General features: G+C 37.3%; 3 pseudogenes; 2 read left to right on the top strand and 1 right to left on the bottom strand.

Annotated features, from left to right (window-relative positions):
* Positions 1–5,117: 5,117 nt before the first annotated feature.
* LOC102532172 (olfactory receptor 9G1-like) lies at positions 5,118–6,032 on the top strand (annotated as a pseudogene).
* A 10,093-nt stretch (positions 6,033–16,125) lies between these two features.
* Positions 16,126–17,040, top strand: LOC140694279 (olfactory receptor 9G19-like; annotated as a pseudogene).
* Positions 17,041–17,901: 861 nt separating this feature from the next.
* LOC140694394 (olfactory receptor 9G4-like) lies at positions 17,902–18,838 on the bottom strand (annotated as a pseudogene).
* Between the last annotated feature and the right edge of the window lie 374 nt (positions 18,839–19,212).

Here is a 19,212-nt window from a genome sequence, read left to right as displayed (position 1 = left end):
CTCATTCATTCATTTTTTTATTCATTTGTTCATTAAATATGTTTGTGTGTCTATTATGTGCCAGGTAATATCTAGGCACTGGGCATATAGTAATGAACAAAGCAAACAAAAATTCCTACTTTCATGAAGTTTGCTTCCTAGTTGGCTCCAATCTCTGCATCACCCCAATGACACAGTAAACCCTTAAAAAATGTAAATGAGGCAATACATCCTCAGGGGTAATCTTACTATGGAGGGATATTGTCCAGTTACCTTTTTATTCCTTCATAAAATTCCTAGAAGAATATTATGAAGACTTACAAAGCAAAATACAAAGCTTTGGGGTGAAGTTTTATCAGGATGATAACGTCCTTAGAGAAACATTTTTAATTGTGTGATCTTTCATAAAGGTCAGGGATTCTACTGATGACTTAACACGTAGCAGACAAGGATGAAAATGTTTTGCATTGATAGGACAGTCCCACCCAAAGAAAAATGTCCCACCCAAAACATCCAGTGTCTTGATGGATATGTATGCATTGCAAAAAAGATCATTACAATTAAGTGAGTTTGAAATCTACTCCACTTTACAGATAAATGCAAAGTATATTTTGCCAGACTTTCCTAGGAATTCAAAATTGAGGGAAAGTTGTCATTTGTTTTGTTTGGAGCTTTATCAAGAATAATTCACCTTGTCAGAAAGATTACCAATGTAAATGCAACTCTTGATATTTGAGTCACTAATAGAGTCACAAAGATTCTACATTTGTGTGTATCCATTTCACTAAGTATTCTAGCATTTACATGTTTAAATGTACATTATTTTACTATAAGTCTTATGATTATTACCATATAATACTTGTATTATGAACTATCATTCTTTTTTATCACCTTTACATTAGACTTAGAATATTTTACATACATATGCATACATATGTTTGAGGGATATAATTGTGATATTGTGATTTACAAGAGGAATAAATTTGAGTCATTCAAATGACCAAAATGCATTTCTCATATATATTTGGTCTTTCACCAGGGTTCCTGGCACAGGGCTCCCCAAACTTTGAAATTTTCTAAGCTTTCACAGTGATAAAGATGTCTTTTGTCATGTGCGTGAGGTGACTTGTGGAAATCACCTAACATTAGGAGTGATCGCCAATGGCACCATGTAATTACAGAATTAAAACTTTCATTCCAACCATGGACTCCATGGGAAAAGGGCTGAAGTTTGAACTAATCATGGATGACAGTGATTTAATCACTTGTGCCTATTTATGTGGCTGATACTGCAATCGGTCTCAAAATGTTATATATGAACTTGCATCAAGACCACTGGGCTACTTAGGATAGAGGAAGATTCTTGGGACTCTGACCTACTAAAGTTGATTGTCTAAAGAATAAGGCTCAGAGAGCTGGAATTTTAGTGGTATGTCAGGTGGAACGAGGACAGAGTGTGGATTCAGAAGGACCGAGTTTTAGATTATCCATGCCCACTGATTTGCTTCATAACACATAGTGGTCAGTCTTTAGGAGGGTCTCTTTCCTAATTTTTGATCCTAAATATGCATACATTCATTAATCAGGCTTGCTGTGCACATAACAATTTGAGCAGTGGTAGTTGCCTCCTTAACACCACCAAGCTTTTTCCACAAACCCTGACATTTCAAGCATTTTAATACTGGTTCAGGTGAAGGCACTGTCTTCGAGAGTTTTTTGAGTGTAGCATAAAAAATCCTCTGCAGTCCATCTAACCTCTTTCTAACAGATACACTCTCTATACTCCAGATGGATCTGACAGCCTTTCTGACAAACCATCCATTTCGTTTCCTGCTTCTGTATCTAAATAGTTGCAGTTTCTTTTCCTTTGCCAGAAACGCCTTCCTCCCATGTGACGATAGTCCACATGTCTTCAAGCTCACATCCATGACTCTCCCTCCTGTGTGAAACCTCTCATCACACACACACAACATTTCCTTCTTTGCCCCTAGGATGCTCTCCATTCTGGCCCGCCTCCCACTGTCACTAACAATAGTTCTATCACAACCTACTGTACTTATTTGTTTATAAAAGCTTGGTTTCTTCCAATAAACTACATATTTTTGAAGTCAAGCCCCAGACCTTTGTTCTATCACTTTCCATATTATCTGACAGAGCGCCTGGGATATAGCAAATGCTAGAGAGATATGTAGGCGTTTGGACAAATGATGAGCACTGAGAGAACTGCTCCTGAATCTTGGCTCTACAAGTCAAATTTTGTGACCTTGCATACAATCATTTCTATGTCTCATACAGCTCAACTGTAAAATGAGAATAATCATCATATTTATGTCAAAAGATTATTGTAAATGTTAAAATGAGTTGAGTCTTTTAAAGCCCTTAGTGGAATGTCTGATACAGACTAAGGTCTCAGTAAATTTTATTATGATATATGACACCTTTCTTATCATTTAAAAATTGGATAATGAGCTGAGGAAAAGTGATACTGAATATATTTGTTGCCAGAGTTATCTGTATAGACACTAAGGATAACCGAAGGCCATTTTTAAAACATTGGAGTCATAGTTGAATAGATACTCAAAGATACGTCTCCCGGAAGTACGCGTCTCCCAGAAGTACGCTTGGTGTAGGGGAAAAACTGAATTTTCTAATCAGATTGCCATGTGTTTAAATTCTCACTGCACTCACTAAGTTTACCTGGGCAAGTTAATTAATTACTCTTAATCTTTTCTTCTTGTCTATCATAGAAAATTCCAATATATACTCCATAGGGTTGTTTGACAATTTTAAAAAAGTTCCAAGGAAAGTGTTCTGCAAAGAACAGTTTCTCAAAATATAGTAATTAACATCATTACTTTTTCACTCATTCTCTTCTTTTACATTGAGCAAGAATCTCCTAAATAATGTCAATGCACTTTTTGGTGACTTGCTTTTTCAGAGTCTTTCAAAGCTCTGAAACTTTGTGGTGTTTAAAGTATCAAATACACTGGCAGCTAAAGCAGTTATAAATTACCTGGATCCATGATGTGGTCCCCTGTTGGCTGTGACTGTGAGTTGCAGATAAATGTCCAGGTTTTGGGGGTGGTGAGCAGAATGTTTCGATATTCATAATCAGGATTGGCCGTAAACGTAAAATCCAAGTGACTCTGCCAGAAGATGATTTGAAAGCCACTCGGAAACATGTATCTGATGCCACATTTAAGAACCACTCACTTAGGACAGCATCTGATTCACTCAGCATTATCCTATTTGTTTTGAGTTAAGGTATCAAAACCAGAAGGAAAAGGACCTATGGAGTCCACAACTATCACCCCAATATCAGATATTAAAGAAGATAACTTAGTGGTTAAGTACCAGGTTTCTGGAGTAAGACGGCATCACTTACTACTTGTGTAATTACTAGCTACTCAGTAAAACTTGATATGGACATCTGTCAAATTGCTGATATGTTGTGGGAATAAATAAAATAATGCGTATGACTCACTGTAGAGTAGTTTATCAGGTCTTTCTGTTGGAAACATTCTCTTGATAAACTATATCAAATGCTTCTGATACATCAAATCAGATGAGAAGCCAAAGGAGATTATGGATTTAGCTATGTACGGTCATTGACCTTTGATAAGGATGTCTTTAGTAGAGCAGTAGTACCAAAAGTCTAAGTGGAATAATCATATATTGATCAATATTTTACTCAGGAAAAAATTAATTTTTTAGAATGGCATTTATTAACAATAATATTGATAGTGTTTTATGAACTAAGTGTTTTTTTATATTCCAAGGTGATGGGGATACAAATAATCATATTCTCTGTTTTTTATTTAGCTACAAATATAGGTTGATGGGAGTTAGTGTGGATGGGGTTGTCCTTTGAGTGTTAAATAGATGTACAGTTGTTTGATATATTCCTGTCTATCCATTAAAATAGAATGGTTATAGTTATATGTGCAGAAAATCCTGAAGAAAGTGAGAGTTCCTTGTTGTTAAACACGTCACTACATCTAGTGTCTTATTCTAAGACATCTATTTTTGCTTAACTGCTATTATTAAAGAAAAAACTCCTTAATACTAAAAAATTATAAAAGCAATAAAATTTAAAATAATGTAAATGTTTCCAGTACAGTATTATTTATATAGTATATATGAATCACTTACATTTAAAATTGACCCTTTATCATTTTTTATTGTAAGACATGTATTAAAAAGTTTATCCTATACATACTTTTTCCCAAAATTGTGTATATATTCTCTTTTTTAATTATAATCTCATAAGTATTTTCCTCTACTTAGATACTGCTATGAGATATAAATTTATAATGGCTGTATGGTATTCCACTATATGGACACACTAAAAGAAAAATATTTGATTATTTAAAAAAATATATTAAAAGTAGGTAAAGTTCAGTACTTCAGATACAAACAAGTAACAATTTAAGCTAAGAAGTCACACATTTAGCAAAAAAGCAAACTGTCATTATGAAGGGGAACAAAGTATAAGAACATAGGTAAGTCCATCTTTCCTTTAGTTGAACAATTGTTCTTCACTGGAAAAAATAATTAACCAACTTCAGAAATATGGAATTGGATATTTTTAAAGTCATTAAACAAGGAAATCATAAGACTTAGATATCTTTTTTACCTTGGCAGCCTGTGTAAGCAAACCAAAACCAACGGCAGGCCCAATTCACTTGAATCTGAGAAAATGAAACTTAAGAACAGCCAATCACAAACAGCCAACTAGGTTTTCCTAATATTGCAGACACTTAAACTATGGCCAATCAAACATTTTCCTTGTTTTGCCTCCACATCTACTCCATAAATACCTCTGCCCTAGCTCCTGTCTTTAGAAAAACTTCTAATGGCATTTGGTTTAGAGCTGCCTGATTTAAATTGATGCTTGTTCAAAGAAACACTTGAAAATTATAATGTGCCTAAGTTTATCTTTTAACAACATATAGTTGTAAAGTCTGAGTGGTTTTGTGGCAAAATGAAGACTCTTTCTAAAATGAGCACTTACATTGCTGGATCCTAGACTTCAATAATTGGAAGTAATACAATGCTGTATATTCTGGTATACTTTCTATTTGGAAGACACAGTGATTCAGGCTCATTTTCTCTTCTAGGTGAGATTCCCTATGGCCATGGAGAGAAGCAATCACACAGTGACTGAATTCATCCTGCTGGGCTTCACAACAGACCCTGTGATGCAGCTGGTCCTCTTCGTCATGTTCGTTGGTGTCTAGTCTGTGACTGTGTTAGGAAACACCACCCTCATGGTGTTGATCTGTAATGACTCAAGGCTGCACACATCCATGTATTTTTCCACTGGGAATCTGTCTTTTCTAGATCTCTGGCATTCTTCTGTCTATACTCCAAAGATCCTAGTGACCTGCATCTCTGAAGACAAGAGCATCTCCTTTGTTGGCTGTGCAGTTCAGTTCTTCTCCACTGGGCTGGTGTACAGTGAGTGTTACCTGTTGGCTGCCATGGCTTATGACTGCTATGTGGCCATCTCAAAGCCACTGCTTTACTCTCAGGCCATGCCCATTAGGCTGTGTGCATTTTTGGTAGCAGCCTCATACCTTGGTGGCTTTATTAACTCTTCCATCATTACTAAAGGAACTTTTGCCTTGAACTTTTGTAGTAACAGTATCACTGATGACTTTTTCTGTGATATCCCACCACTTGTGAAGCTGGCTTGTGGCAGGAAGGATGGCTACCAGGCTCTGATGTACTTTGTCCTGGCCTCCAATGTCATCACACTCACTGCAATCATACTCACTTCCTACCTCTTCATCATCACCTCCATCTTGAAGATCCACTCCACCCAGGGTCACCTTAAAGCCTTCTCCACCTTCTGCTCCCACCTGATCTCAGTCACCTTGTACTATGGCTCCATTCCCTACATCTATGCTCTTCCATGATTGAGCTATTCTTTGGACAGGGACAAAATAATTTCTACATTTCACACTGTGGTGTTTCCCATGTTGAATCCCATGATCTATAGCCTGAGGAATAAGGATGTGAAAGAGGCTCTGAATAAACTCTTCAAATAAATGAAGATTCACTCCTTTTAATGAGATGCAAAGACAATTTTTCATCAGGTAATTATATTTCACGAAGTGCAGCCATGATGTTCCATCATGATCAAGAATCCTCACCATGACTGTTAAAGAATTTACACTCTTGATACCTGGCCATTCAAGACACCTAAATGAGAAAATTAAGGCAATTTGGAGGAAAAAATTTAAATAAAAAAATATAAGGATTTTAATTAAATTTCATGTTACTCTAGATTAGACACAAAGAACTTGAAACCAAAACCTCCTTTCTATCTTATTACAGTGAGAAAACAGCACACTGCTTTAGCATATGAAGGTTTTTGACTGGCTGATAATATTTAAATAGTTTTTCCTAGGAATAGAAAAAGAATGCTGAATTAATTTTCAGTTTTTTTCTATGAATATTAAGTAGTGGAATTTCCATACCCATAACTAAATTTCTTAAGCATTTTATATATACTTTTCCCCCAGAATCATTAAGACAAAGATCCAGAGTCATCCATGAAATAATCAGTACAACTAGACTTAGCAAGCATGACCTCTTCAATCTACATCTCTTGCCCATGTTGCTCAATTAAGGAAAAAATCAGTCAAGTTCCCATAGATATGATTTTTGTGAATCACTGTGTAACCCACTGGGCTATTCTTTTATTTTATAGTAGTGAACTTACATGGAATTCTGCTTCCAAACTGTGACTTTTTGAGCATCAAAACACAATCATTTTAATAAATAATATTAATAATTACAGTGAGATGAAAGAACTTGAGAAATAAAAGTCTATGGGTACACATTATTCTAAAGAGAAAAAATTTATAGGGAATATGTAAAGGGAGTGATTAGGCAAGTGAGGAAATATGATGAGATGCATAAAATTTTGATTTTTAAAACTGAAACAATGTTAATGTAATGCATTTCAATAATCCTGAATATGTCCTTATTTCTATAGGTATAAGCAGTTTAAAAAATGCAAGAAAGTAAAATGTCAGCAAGTAGTTCCCCAAAATGTAGCAACTCCACTCAGAGCAGGGAAGACTGATCAGCACAGGCAGGGATATATATTAACCTGAAATTTAAATCCAACATATATCATCACTACTTGTTGTAACACAAAGTAATCCAACAAAAGCTAGGCCCAACAGTATAACCCTAAGATGCTTGATTTAGACAATGTTCTAAAACCAAAAGCTATTTATTTATGCAGACTCTCATTTTCTAAAAGATATCTATTACCCACTAATAATAAAAAACTTTCTATAAAATATATTCTAACTACATCATTCTATGGGGAAATGTCAGTAACAAAAATTTATGTTGGTGTAAAAAACCTATTCTTGAAACATCCTAGCATTGTAAATCTTGATATTTAACTACAATAAGATACTCAAACTACTTGTCAAGATCTCCTACTTAAATCTTTCTAAACGAACAAACCAAGTCCCATTCTCCAAATAATTTTCAATATACCCAGATATGGTAAATTTCATTGACCTAAATGTATAGCCATAGTATTTTGTATATGAAAAAGTAATCTCAACACCAAAACCAAGTCTAAATAACATTACCATATCCCAGTAAAATGATAAGATACACACAATGATGATCCTAGGAAGACATTAAAAAAATGAGAAAGTAATAAAACTTTAATTAAATATATGGCATTAGTGTTTTAGAGAATGTTTTATAATATGTTTAAGTGTAAATTTGGCAGTCAGTTTTTTTTACTCACTGTTGGGAATGTTCCATGTGCAGCTTATGGTTGTAAAGCATTCAGAAGAATCTTGAACATTAATTTGAAATTGCAGCATATATTTCTAAGAGATTTTTATTACTCAAATTACAAATGAATTTCAAAGTCTTAAATGAAAGCAGTTTCTAAACTGTGTCTTTTAGATATATGAGTTTTAATAAACATTTTTGTAAGTACAAATGTTTGTGAGTGTACTTCAGCATGCAAAAATTTCCTTGGATTTACACGTGCAATTTAAAAAAAAAATACTTACGGCCTTTCACAGCATGTGATGGCCATTGGACATTTCTGCAGAGCAGGACTTTTGGTATCCCCAAAATTACACTATATGGAGTTTTTTTAATTCACATTCAGAGTTGTATCTGGTAAAAAAAAAAAAAGGATGTGGGCAATAGGATCCATATGGCTAAAATTTACTATAAATTCCGATTGTAATAATTACAAAACAAACCTCTCTCTTTACCTCCCTTCTTGCATGGCTTGGTCCCTTCACACTTTCTCGGCACCTCAGTTGAATGAGAATTACCAGGTAAGTTGTCCAAATTATCTTACTGTTAGAACTGGGTCTTTGATTGTCTTGTTTTTATTTGTCTGTGGTACTTTTCCTTTGACAGAGAAGGCTAAGGAGATGCTAGGAAATGCACTGCTAAATCCCCTGGGTTCCATCCATGATAATTCTTGATCTCATTTTACAGCCTCCAGTAATTTTTCTCTGGTGATTGGCATCAAACACCCTGCCCAGCAGAGTGACCCCTATCAGTTCAATGCAGGAGGAGCCCAGCATGACCAGGGTACTTCCTGGATTCCAAAGTGTCAGAGCACCTGAGGGTGTTTTGCTAGGGAAGTATTCCATCCTTGTTCACTCATGACCTCCCCTTTGAAGACCCTCAATCCTTTCCCCTCAGACAAAGAGAGGAGTTCAATGTGAGGGACTAAGATCCCTAACCAGGCTTCTTCAAGTTTTGATAAAAGCACTAATCTCAGCACTTGCCCCCAGGGAGGCAACACTGCATTTTGTATACTGTCTTAGCTGAGGAGGTCTAGGGGAAGCAACTACAGGAATTTCTACCTGAACTCCCAACAACAGTAATCCTCATTCCATGGGTCAGGGACAGGGAGCTAAAATGAGAGTTTTGTTGTATTGTATGTAGCTATACCCAATATGATGTCTGGGTCTGGGTAAAAATAATCATCTACATATCTGTTCTGACTGGGCTCAATGAGAGATGCATGCAAGCCAAAACTATCTTTAAATTATTTTACGAGACCCACTGTCAAGTGTGTACCCCTGATGTTTTTCCATCACTGGAGATTAGTGTTAATTCAGAGTCAGTATTCAATAACCCACAGAAGATCTAGATATTTACCTTTTCCCCAGATAAGATTACTGTCATAAATGGTTGCTAGCCATTCACAAGAAGCCTTGGAAGAAGATGTACAGTGTACACATTGGCTAAGTTTCAAGATTCTTCCTCAAAGGATCCATGTTTCCCCATCAGTTCAAGTTTTCAGTGGCTGTAAACTAGCTCAGCCTGGAGAATTATCAAGGAGTGGCATTTCCCTCCTGGACCATCTTGAGCTAGAGTTTATCCAAGTAAAGACAGATATTTTTTCCTTACAAGAAAAATATCACCTTTGTTGTTTTCTTAGCTACTTCATTCCATAAGAATCACCTAATCCATGAGACACTGCCATGAGTATCTGAACAACAAAATATTTGTTTATGATTTAGGGTTTGTGGCACATTGGAAAATTGCTCCCTTCTTGTCTCTGGAAGTTAAATATTGCAATACGGCTTTCTGCCTGCCTGTTTCTTTTCTTCCATTGGATAGTCCAGATTTAAATTTCAACAAAAGCCAACTTACCAAAAGATATGTATAATTTCTATTTGTATCCCAAGAAATAGTGTACTAACCCTAGAACTAATAACTTTGGAGAGTGTTACTTCTCTATTCTTGATGGTGTAAGAACAGAGTGAGGTTATACGCTCTGGAGAGAGAGCTTGCAAATGGGTCACTTGGCAGGAGCTATGGTCTAGGTCCAGGGATGCAGACATCTGTGATTTCTTTGCAAAAAAACAGGACAGAGAAAAATCACTCTGACCTCACTTACTTCCTCACCAGTGACAACCACTGGTTACACCCATTAAGCAGACAGAGCACAAAGGAACCTACTGATACAGTTAAGACAGCTGATCATCCTGAAGCAAAGAGCAGGTTAAAAGTGTAGAGAATGGATTTGGAAGAACAAAAGAATTGTATTCAACAGCTAATAAAGATATCAGCATTACTGAACGTGTATGCTTTAATATGCAAATATATGCATATAAATGTATAGTATACACAAGCGTGTGCACATATGTTTATTATGTCTTCTACATAACTAGAGAGAATGGCAATGGATATTGTGACATTACATTTCAACAGGGAATTGTAGTCTCAAAAAATATATATTTCCCATCATTGAATAATACCCAATTTGTCAACATGCAATGTTATTTAATTGTCCTGTTAGTTATTAACAAAGCCCAGGAAATCCTAAGGGGCTGCAGGAAGCACAACCCTGGGGATTCAGAAACTGGCATAAAAGATTCTGGGACAGGCAGATTTGAACCCTGTTGAGGTGATGATGTTGCTGAGAATTTTAGGTAAGTTGACCAATTCAGATGCTACAGTTAGATGGAAAATGTTACCTGTTCCTCACAACCTGTTTTAAGATCTTTCACATACTAAGATACAATATGTGCCAATGAAAGGGAATCTTTTGAAATATCTTCACCATCTTCCTACTGAAGTTTCTGAAACTTCTGAGAGTTCACATGAAGAAGTAGCACTTTTCATTATTAGAGACAAAAATATCCATTAATATTGCAGAAGAAGACAAGGGATGACAGAAAGAAATAATAATTACCTAAATACACCAAAAAAACAAACAAGCAAGCTACTATCAGGAACCACTTACAAAATAAGCAGCATTGTTAATATCGCAAGGGCAACTGAGGTAACAGGATGAAGCAGCAGTGATTACTTGAGGTTATTTTTCTTAAGGCCAAAAGACATCCCAAAAAGTTCAAATTTCTTTCAGTTTAATATTCTTTAAGACAGCACAAAGGCATATGGCATTTTTGAGAAGAATTCCAGCCAAGAGAAGCTTCTCTCTAAATATAAAAGGTTATATTTTAATAGTTTTGAAAGAAAAGTGCATTGTTTAATTTGACACAGAAATATATCCTTAGGAAGGACAACATGTCAGCTACTTAGCAAACACAGCTGGATTGCCACAGTGTTCTGGCTCTGGTTAACAAACACAGAACTCAGTTCTTCGAGTCAGTCCCTGCCCAGGGAAATGTGTGCCCCATCTTTTCCTGTGTTGGTGTCAGGATTCAAAGTAGCTCTGTCTGTAGCTTCCCTTTTAAAATATGAACATGAAACACATCTTTGCATTTGTTAACTCTTTGAGTCTTCACAACATTAAAATGGAGACAGGACTCCTGATATGAAGAAAAACAAGGAAACAACTGATATTTATTCCAGCATCTCTCAGACTTCATCCGCATACAAGCCCTCAGGCTGCTTCAGTGGAAGCTGGTTCCTGGGCCCCACCACCAGCCTGCTGAGTTAGGAGCTCTGGGCTGGGCCAGGTGAATGCCATGGGCATGACATCTGAGAACCACTGGTTACTTGAGTGTCTACGATGTGCCAGGCACTGTGCTTAGTCCTCCCTTGAGTTATCTCAGTAACAACACACCATAGGAGGGATAAGTTATCCTTGCTTCATATATAAAGAAATTGAGCCTTTACAAAGTTGACTAGTGATGGAGAAGTGGAATCCTTGTTAATTGCCTGAAAGTCAATTTTTTTCATAGTATCCAAGCTGTCTCTGGTTTAAACAGTCAGCTCTGATTTCTAGAGCAGGCTTCCTATATCCATCGTGGCATATTATAACAGTAAGTCTGTTGCTGACCTGAAAAGCTTCTTTTACACTGTTGATTGAAATGCAAAAGCACAATGTGAGAGCTGTCAGTTTCAGTTTTATTTGGGGACTTAGGACTATTGCCTGAGAGACACGAGGGTCACCCTCTTAGATGCCTCTAAGGAACTGCTCTGAAGACACAAGAGGGGAGGTCAGCATATACATGATTTTAGAGGTGTCATGCAATCAAGCACACAGCTTGGTAGAAGGTTGCTGCTGGTCACAAGACACAGACATCTTAGTGATCTTAGTGCTTCTCTTCCTAAGGGAAGATGCAGGAAATTGCATTCATAGAATTTTCTCCTGAAAATATCTATTTGAAGACCTGTCCTGACAGTTTTCCCAGAGCACAGTGTCTCATTCCTCATCTCCACCCTGAACTGTTTTCAGGGTGTGTTGAAGGTCGGCAAATTCAGTGGCTAATGACTCAACCCCCGTAGGGCCAGACAGTGAGTGACAACACAGACTCAGTCCATTTGGACAAATAAATATTTGGTAAGGATATTTTGTAGGCAGATTTGTCTGTTTCTTTCTACTCCTTCTGCAGGCAACACAACTGGCCAAGGGTTACTTGTGCCAGAAAACACATATGAGATCTCAAACAATTCTGCTGATAGTCAAAGGATAAAATGACATCATTAGAAGCCACCCAGAAAATTGATACTATCAACTTGTTTCTCTTGCAACTCATTCATTCATTTGTTCATTCATTCATTCATTAAATATATATGTGTGTCTACTATATGCCTGGTAATATTCTAGGTACCATGTGTACAGCAATGAACAAAACAGACAAAAATTTCTACTGTCTTGTAGTTTGTTTCCTAGTGGGCTCACATCTCTGCATGACCCCAGAGACCCAGTAGACTCATGAAAAGGTGAACTGGGCACAATATCATCGCAAGTAATCTTACCCTTCAGGGATATTCTCCAGCTGTCTTTTTATTCCTTCACAAAACTCCTAGATAAAATGTTTCTCTGAGTTCTGTGAGTTGCTCTGGGAATTTAATTAAACTCAAGTTGGGGGCTCCTGGAAACCTCTGATTTATAGCAGGTTGTTCAGAAGTACAGGTAAAAACCTGGGCTTGCAACTGGTATCTGAAGTTGGGAGAAGGAGCAGTCTTGTGGGACTGAGCCCTTTTCCTGTAAAATCCAATGCTATCTCAGGGTAGATAATGTCAGAATTGTGTTGAATTCTTGGACACCCTGCTGGTGTCCAAGAGTATTGTTTGTTTTATGTGTGGGAGAACAACTACCAAATGGGATTTTGGGTCTCAGAGGACCAAAATGTTATATTAACTATAAATTTCATTTTAGACCATAAAAAAAGCATTAAAAAATGTTGTAAAGTGGAAATTTTTGAATGTGATAGAACTGAGAACTACCACTACAGATGGGATCAAACTGGGATGTGTCCTTTGTAGAATTGTACATGGCTAGTTACAAAAACTGGAAAATAGTGCTAAATCCTAGGCTTTTAGACCCCAAAAGAGCTTACAATTACTTTTTTTTTTACTTGCCATAACCAGATGGATACTTTGCAGGTCTCCACTGTGACAGTTCACTCTAATTCTCAGTTTGATTCTCTCTCTCTGGGATTTATAGATGTGCCAAAGGATCCTGCAGAATAACTGAGGGGAGAATTTCCTCTATGATTGTGGAGGAAAATTGTGCAGGGGAGGCAAAATTTTACTTTAGGGTCTGGGCCTGAAAATTAGACTGACATAAAACAAATTAACAGGAGAAAAGCATACACATTTATTTAGTATAAGTTTTATATCACAGGGAAGCCCTCATGAAGAAATAAAGACCCAAAGAAGTGGCAAAATCTAAATGATTTCTACAGGCTGAACAAAGAGAAGCAATTGTGAAACAGTGACTAAGAATATATGTGTAGGCAAAAGGAAGGACAGAGCTGGAGGGCTCACACATCTCAATTTAAAAACTTTCTACAAGCTACATGAATTAAAACAGTGAAGCACCAGCATAAATGCAGACACAGAGATCAGAGGAATAGAATAGAGAGTCCAGGGAAAAAAAAACTGCTACATTTGTGGTTTTTGTAGGTAGGATAATGCCTTCCAAAACACTCATATTCTAATCCCTGGAACATGTGAATATATTTGGTTACAAGGGAAGTGGAAAGTAAGGTTGCTAATCTAGTGACTTTAAAATAGATTATACTGGATTATAGGCTGGACCTAACATAATCACAAGGATCCTTAAACATTGAAAACAGAGGCAGAAGGAGTCAGAGGGAGATGTGATTGTTAAAGAATGGTCATAGAGATGCAATGGTGCTAACTTTAAAGATGGAGGAGAGGGAACATGAATCATGGAATGTCGGCAGTGTCTAGAAGCTGAAAGAGTCAAGGAAAGGGTTTTCCCTGAGAGTCTCCAGAAAAGAACACAGCCCTGCCGACATCTTGATTTCAGCCCTGTCAGACCCATGTTGAGTCCACCTTCTAATCCTACAGAACTATAAGATAATATATTTGTATTGTTCTAAACCACTAAGTATGAAGTAACTTGTTACAGGGACAACAGGAAACCAAAACAATAATCAACTGATTTTTGACAAGGGTGCCAAGATAATTCAGTTGGGAAAGAATAATCTTTTCAACAAATGGTGTTGGAAAAACTAGATATTTACATTCAAAACAGTGAAGTTGATTCCCAATCTCACATCATATACAGAAAACAACTCAAAATGGGTCATAGGTCTACATTTAAGAACTAAAACTATAAAAATCTTAAAAGAAAAAGAGCAAATCTTTGTGACCATGGTTTTAGGCTATTAGGCTAGATTATTTCTTAGATAAGACACCAAAAGCAAGCAAGAAAAAAATACATAAATTGGACTTTATCAAATTTAAAACCCTTTGTTCATGAAAGTGCATCATCAAGAAAGTGCAAAGATAATCCAAAGAATGGGAGATAATATTTGCAAGTCATATTGCTGATAAGAGACTTGTATCCATATATAAGAACTCTTACAATTCAACAATAAAAAGACAAAAAATCTAATTAAAAATGGGCCAAAGATTTGAATAGATATTATTCCAAAGAAGAAAAACAAATGGCCAATAAGCACATGAAAAACTGATCAACATTACTAGTCATTAGGAAAATGTATCAAAATCAGAGTATTATAACACTTCAGAAACACTAGCATTGCTAATATTACAAAGGCAGACAACTTGTTTTGGTGAAAATAAGAAAAAAATTAGAACCCTCACACCATGCTGGTGGGATTGAAAAATGGTGTAGCTAATGTGAGAGACAGTCTGGCAGTTCTTAAAAATGTTATATATAGATTTACCATGTGACTATGCAATTCTGCTCCTAGACTTCTACTCAAAATTTGTTCATAGCAGCATTGTTCATAATTGCCAAAAGGAAAAAATTAAGTATCTATCAACTGATGAATAGGTAAACAAAATATAGTGTGTCTATATAAAGGAATATTGCTAAGCAATAAAAAAGAATAAAATAATGAAACATGCTACAACATGGAAGAAAAAGAAAAAAAGAATTATTTTAACAAGGTCTCTTTGTGCAGAATTCTTTTGGTCTCAACTTCCTGTCTTTGATAATAAGAATGTTTCTTTTCTCCTGGTATTGGGAGGGCGGCTCTCACATGAGAGTTTTAACTCTTGTTTTAAGGAAGTAAAGGGGAGCTCAAACTGTACTTGGGTATCTACTGTTTTATTTTTTTAATGCCATTAGTTTAAAATAATTCTTAAGCCAAAGTGGCATATTGGGATGGTATATTCTACCACCCTTCATCTGTCACTGCCTTCTAAACCACAGGTCCTTTCCCACACCTCACAGGCTTCGAATTACTTGTCCATTTGTAGCTGGGAAATGGGAAATAGATTTTTTTTCCTCAGTGTTTGAATTTAATTAGCTTCACTCCCAGTTCCTCTTCAATTCATGAGCCAGTTTAATTTTCTTAATATCATCTAGCATTAACTAAAATTATTTCTATACTTTTTGTTTATTTACTGTGTATCTCTCCCTTCTAAATGAAGACTCCGTAAGAGTCAACCTTATCAACCTCACTGCTGTATTCCAATGCCTAGACAGCACCAAGGGCTCAAGAAATATTTTATTAATACAAGAATAAATGGCCAAGCAGCATTAAGGCTTCCTAATACTAAATGCATTTTAAAGACAAATATGTTGTGGCTCAGCAAGCTTCCATCACTTGCCAACCCAGCCAAGATTCCTGCTCAGATCTTCCTTATTCCAATAACAATGGCCTTGACCATATCTCACAGGTTTATAACAGAGAATGACCTCCTTTGGTACTGGTTGCCATAAACATCTCACTCTTTCATTTGTAGGTGAGGTCTCCTTAAATCATGGAGAGAAGAAATCACACGGTCACTGAGTTCATCCTGGTGGGCTTCACAACAGACCCTGTGATGCAGCTGGTCCTCTTTGTGATGTTCCTTGGTGTCTACTCTGTGACCCTGGTAGGAAATACCACTCTCATGGTGTTGATCTGTAATGACTCAAGGCTGTACACACCCATGTACTTTTTCACTGGGAATCTGTCTTTACTGGATCTCTGGTATTCCTCTCTCTACACCCCAAAGATCCTCGTGACCTGCATCTCTGAAGACAAAAGCATCTCCTTTCCTGGCTGTGCAGCTCAGTTCTTCTTCTCTGCTGGGTTCGGGTAGAGTGAGTTTTACCTATTGGCTGCCATGGCTTATGACCGCTATGTGGCCATCTCCAACCCCTGCTGTATGCTCAGGCCATGCCAAGGAGATGGTGCATCTACTTGGTTATCTACTCCTACACTGGAGGTTTTGTCAATGCAATAATACACACCAGCATCACACTCACTTTGAGTTTTTGTGGTGACAATGTTGTTGATGGCTTTTTCTGTGATGTCCCACCCCTAGTGAAGTTGGCATGTGATGTGAAAGAGACCTACCAGGATGTGCTGTACTTTCTCCTGGCCTCCAACATCATCATCCCAGCTCTGCTTATCCTGGCCTCCTGCCTCTTCATCATAGCTGCCATCCAGAGGATCCACTTTCCCCAGGGCCGCTTTAAAGCCTTCTCCACCTGCTCCTCCCACTGGTCTCTGTCACCTTGTACTATGGCTCCATTCTCTACATCTACTCTCAGCCAGCTATTCCCTCAATAGGGACAAATTGGTGCCCACATTTTACACTGTGCTGTTCCCCATGCTGAACCCCATGCTCTACAGTCTGAGGAATAAAGACACGAAAGAAGCTCTGAAGAAACTCTTCAAGGTAACATAATGTGAAGCCTAAATTACATACATTTCTCAAATCAGTGCTCAGTGCAAATAAAATGCTTCAGGAGAGGCATATGGAGAGGCATTAATAAAACATTTGTTTATCTAGTCAAAGAAATCCAGTGAAAAATATTTTCTTTTGTTGCATTGCTTTGTTTTGCTTTAATGATCATGCTATAATCTATTCTACAAAAGATGGATTCAATGTAATATTAGTGTATTTTTCAAAGAACAACATCAAGGTTTAATGTGATATAGAATATTATGTATTGCTTCTGGAATCCTAAATGGTTGAATGTTAATTTATTATCTCCCCTGAGATAGATCCAATTTTTTCCACCTACTTAATGAGGTATTAAGGAAATGTGAAGAAAATATTAAATTGATTCTTGAGATTTGTGGAATATACCACAAATCCTTCTTGTTCAGTACCCACAGAGTATCTGTGGTAATGGAAAAGAAAGGAATGTGAAGAATATTGTGATGGAAAAAGAGAGGGCAGTGGCATGTTATTTAAAAGTCTGCTAAGATTCAAAGTCAAACTATATGCACAAAACCCTACCAATTCCTCTTTTCTCTTTCTAAAACCTCTCACAGATAATCCAGCTGATAATTTGTATGAAAATCGAGTACTGCCAAGAAGCAAAATACAACACTGTAGAACATCAAACAGCTCAGTATTTTGGATTTAAAATAGTTTAATCACAACAAAATAATAATAAATAATTAAAAATGATTTGATCACAATGTTTCATCTTTTAAGTATAACCTGTTGTATTTACTTGAAATGTTGCAACATTTACAAACATGTTTATAAGCCAATATGTGGAAAGTGCAATGAGAGCTTGCTGCCAAAAGATAACCTTCATCTCTGGCAACTTCTGGTCTGTGTTGCTTTCCAGAAGGCCTCTTTGACATCTTTGTTTCTCAGGCTATAGATGAGAGGGTTAAGCAGTGGGTTGACCACAGTGTAGAACAGGGCAGCCACTTTGTCTTTCCCCAGGGAGTAGGTGGAACTTCACCTTGAATACATGAAGAGCAAGGATCCATAGAAGAGCATGACCGAGATGAGGTGTGATGCACAGATGGAAAAGGCTTTGTGCCTTCCTGAGGCTATGTGGATCCTCAGAATAGCCAGGAGGATGTTGAAATAGGAAATCAGGATGGCAAGAATGTTGGAGAGGACAGTGAAGCCCATCACTCCCATGAGGACCTTTTCGTAGACCTGGGTGTCTCTACAAGACATTTTCACCAATGGCAGTGCATCACAGAAGAAGTGGTCGATGATATTTTTGCCACAGAACCTCAGGTGAAAGGTGTTGGTGGCATGGGCGATGGCATTCAAGAAGCCTCCTGTGTAGGAGCCAGCAACGAGTCCGGTACAGAGAGACCTGGACATAGTGCTTGAGTAGAGTAACAGGTTACAGATGGCCGCGTGGCAGTCATAGGCCATGGCCGCTAGGAGATGACACTCACTGTAAGTCACAACACAGGAAAAGAACAGCTGGGCTCCACACCCAGCCAGGGAAGTGCACTTATCTTCTGAGACACAATTTGCCAGGATTTGGGAGTATGCACAGAAGTGTATCAGAAATCAAAAAAAGACAGACTGTCAATGAAAAAATACATAGGTGTGTGCAGGTGGGAGTCAACATGGATCAAGATAACTAGAGTCATGTTCCCTGACAAGGTGGTCATGTAGAGCACCAGGAATATTCCAGATAGAATCAACTGCCACTGGGGGTCTGAAGAGAGACCAGTAAGGTAAATTCAGTCAGGACAGTGCGATTTCCTATTTCCATGTCCACAGAGGGGAAAGTCTGATAACAGTCATGAGAAAAAATAAAATAGTGATTTTTGTTTTGAAAGAATTAAAGGTATATGGATCAAGTCAACAATTCATGAACCCCTTACTGTCTAGATAAAATGATAAAAAATTCAGTCTGTGACTTGGAAAGACCATCGGAATGGGAGTCGGGGTCTGATTTTGGAATTAGGGCTTTTACTTACTAATTGTTTCACGCAGGGCAAGTCCCTTTGTCTCACCCAGCAGGTGAGAAAAATGATGAGCTACGACAGGTGGTCTGATGGATTTAAGGAGATGTAAAGGAAAGCATCCAGCCAAATGCCGGGCCCACAGTGAGCACCCAACATGTGAGTGTCTCGGGGGGGTCAG

The sequence above is a fragment of the Vicugna pacos genome, unplaced genomic scaffold (assembly GCF_048564905.1).
Source record: "Vicugna pacos unplaced genomic scaffold, VicPac4 scaffold_21, whole genome shotgun sequence".
Lineage (NCBI taxonomy): Eukaryota > Metazoa > Chordata > Mammalia > Artiodactyla > Camelidae > Vicugna > Vicugna pacos.
This window is presented reverse-complemented; position numbering and strand designations above follow the sequence as displayed.